This window comes from Pterocles gutturalis, unplaced genomic scaffold (genome assembly GCF_000699245.1).
Source record: "Pterocles gutturalis isolate BGI_N339 unplaced genomic scaffold, ASM69924v1 scaffold2783, whole genome shotgun sequence".
Lineage (NCBI taxonomy): Eukaryota > Metazoa > Chordata > Aves > Pterocliformes > Pteroclidae > Pterocles > Pterocles gutturalis.
The window spans coordinates 7,198-10,282 of NW_010125220.1; the positions used below are offsets into that span (position 1 = coordinate 7,198).

The following is a 3,085-nucleotide window of genomic DNA, read 5'->3' on the forward strand; positions in this document are numbered from 1 at the left end:
AGGGCCGGGGTCCTCATTTACTGCCCGAGCACCCCAACAGTGTGCGAGGTGATGCACAACCTGGGGGTGTTTCTTGAGAGCCCTGCAGCGCTGATCTACTGCTCGCGCGTTTCCACCAGCAATGCTCATGTAATTGCTTGTGGTAGAGCCTGAGGAGGAGGGAAAGATCCCCACGGGCTGGCTGAACACACGAAAAGCAGCCTTGGAAAACTGGGAGTGAAAGGGGAGAAAAGAGGGAGACAGCAGCTCTCCTCCCCAGCAGTCTGGATCCCCCCGGCCAGCCCTCTCCTCCAGCACCAAGGGCCCTCTGGGGTGTCTGATTTTTATTTTCTGAGGGCAGTGAAAACCTTCTGCACCTCAGGATGCCTTTGCCCAGCCGAGCTGACTGTCCTGGGGCGAGAAGCTGACCCAGCCCTTCTGCATGGCCATTACCAGGGAGCTCTGTGCAGCCAGCAGCACCTTTCCCTGCTCTGCCAGCCTTGCCTGTCCAAACGCCATCCGCTCTGGGCGAACAGATGGGAAAGCCTTGGAGCAGGGAGAGGGGCAGGAGGTTTGGTGTGGAGCAGGAATCGGAGCATGACAGCCTCAGCAGGGGAGAGCATTGCTGCACGCACCGTTGGGCCGGAGAGCTGGGCTTCTCTGCACCGTGCCGTGGCACGCAGCAGCCTTTAAAGGGGAGCACAGACACACAGCACCTTCGCAGCCCTTCCAAAGAGATTCACTGTGTTGGAAGGAAAAGGAGGGACTGCAGCTGAGGGTCTGTGGTCCCTCACACAGCGAGACCTCCTGCCTCTCTGCGGGGAAACACGGGCAGGGAAAGGGGAGCTGGGGCAGTGGTCTGAATGCGGCACGCCAAGGCCAGCATCCCGAGTCTGACTTCCTCCGTACGAGGCTTTCAGACAAGATAAGAAAGATCTCTGGATGCCTGAGGATTCCCCCTCCAGAGCAGAGACGTGGGAAGGTGTTCCTTAACCCCGTGCCTGCACGAACCACATCTAATCTGTCCGTCTCCCCGCCGTCTCTTCCGCACGGGCAGCTTCCCCACAGTCAGGGGGGAGGAATTTGCAGCGCATGAACTTTCTTTCTCTCTGTGGTTGCTGAGATCAGGCTGGGAGACAGGAGGGGCAGCCAGAGATCCCATCGTCCTCCCTCAGCCAAGAGCAGAAAAACAAGAGCAGGGCGACAGCAGGGGGAGAGGGTCAGGGATTAGCTGCTGAGAAGTCTGGAAACTTTTCCCAGACAGTTCCTGGCCAGGACACGGGGATGCAGGGAAAAGCAGAACAAGGTGGGAAGGACACCACCACAGAGAGGTACAGCCCTGAGCTGGGACACAAACCGTCCAGAGCGGGGCTGACCACAGCGTCACTCCAGCACAGCCCAGCCTCTGCAGAGGGATCAGGCGGGACCGCACAGAGCACACAGAGCCTCCAAAGAGGCACTGGGAGGTTCCCAAACTGTGCCACCTCACTGCAAACCGAACATGCCCATCTCCCTGTGCTCCCCACGGGGAAACAGCCTGCACTGCCAAACGCTGTAGGTTTTGTTGCCTTCTATGCCTGACTCCGTGACGTTTTGCCAGCTGTTAACAACTCCAGCTTGTGCCTGGGTGCTGCACGTCCCACAAAGAACACCCTGAGCAGCATAAACTTTCAGTAGGAAATGTAGCCAGTGCCAGGAGCTGCATTAAATTCTTCCCATTAAGGAAACCACACAAAGTTTATAGTCTGGTAAAAGAAAAAAACCCAGCGGATGGCAGCTGAGAAGTTAACTCTGCCATCACCAAAGCACAGTTAAAGGGCATTTAGGAGCTGCCTCTCCTCCAGGAAAAGGGGAGTGTGAGTTTAACACGGCATGGGCACGCTGAAGGAGCCATCGCGGAACTGCAAAGAAACCGGGCGGCTCTCTGGCACGTGCCGTACCCAGGCTACGCGTGGCATCTCGTTCTGGCTTCCCGATGGAGTACCAGCTCCCGTGTTTATGTCCCATAAGGCCAGTATTGGAAATGAAGGGGCGTTTGAGACCTTCAAAGCACTCCCGCCAGCAGAAGGCTTGGGGGATACAGGGCATAAACCCAAAACTCTAACTCCTGATGAAAGTGCAGCACAGCCCTTGCTTGGCTCGTGCTTCTTTCCTTCCTAGCGTCAATAGTTTCCAAACCAGCTTGGGACAATTGAAGTTATTTCTGAAAGGAAAAATTAGCTCCATTCTGCATTTTACTTTCCCTGCTGCATGACCCGAGCTGTTGCTCCAGGCAGACTGCGCCGTGCTGCAGTTCAGCACAGATTCCTGCCCTGGCTCTGGACTGCAGGAGGAGCTTGCCGAGTACAAGTCAGGTGGCTGAGGAACCCAGGCTCTCCCTGTTCCCCCAGTTCACCCCGCATGCAGGAAAACCTGTTTGACAAGCCTGGATTCAGCTCTTCTCTGGCAGGCACAGAACCACAGCCGCACGTCCCTGCTGGCAGGAGCACCCTAGACACTGTCCCTCATCCGTCAGACCCCCCAAGACCTGCAAGCACACACTGCTGATGCTGATCTGCCACGGGGACGTGGCTGCCTCATCTGCCTTACCAGGAAAGTGCCTTTGGGAACTGCCCATCCTGATGGGAGATCCGAGGCAGGGATAACCCACCCCCAAACAGTCAGCTCAGGAGCCAGCACGGTTTACCCCACGCTGCACTAGCATGGCCTCGGCTCTGCAGTCCCCACTGGCACCCCAGGACAGGACCCGGTGACAGCCATAGGGGCTGGTCAGCCTGACAGCCCCCCGAGCACACCAGCACCAAGGGAGGAATACGCCGGGTCAGGGCTGGGGCTGGTGAAAACAGGCCCAGTCGCTTGGCTTCGGCAAAAAAAGACATTTTGTTGACAATAAGTCATTTTTTGGCAAAAAAAGGAAAAGCTGATAAAAATATTCTCAAAAATTCAGCTGGGAGCAGCACACGGGCCAGAATAGAGAAGGAGCTGGGGCCAAATAGTTTAAAGAGCCCAACGCTGCTCCCAGCCCTCCGTGTTTGTCTGTGCTCCCGCATCCCTTCAGAGCAGAAAAAGGGATGGAGGCTGGCTGGGGAGGGTCTGGCCCCGCGTC

The 3,085-nt window shown here is 57.0% G+C and overlaps 1 protein-coding gene across 1 annotated transcript in view; it reads right to left on the reverse strand.

Moving 5' to 3' along the window:
- The window catches only part of PCSK7 (proprotein convertase subtilisin/kexin type 7), a gene marked incomplete at its 5' end in the record, with an annotated part of 14,355 nt that overhangs the window by 5,767 nt on the left and 5,503 nt on the right, over positions 1 to 3,085 (reverse strand). The window lies entirely within an intron of this gene.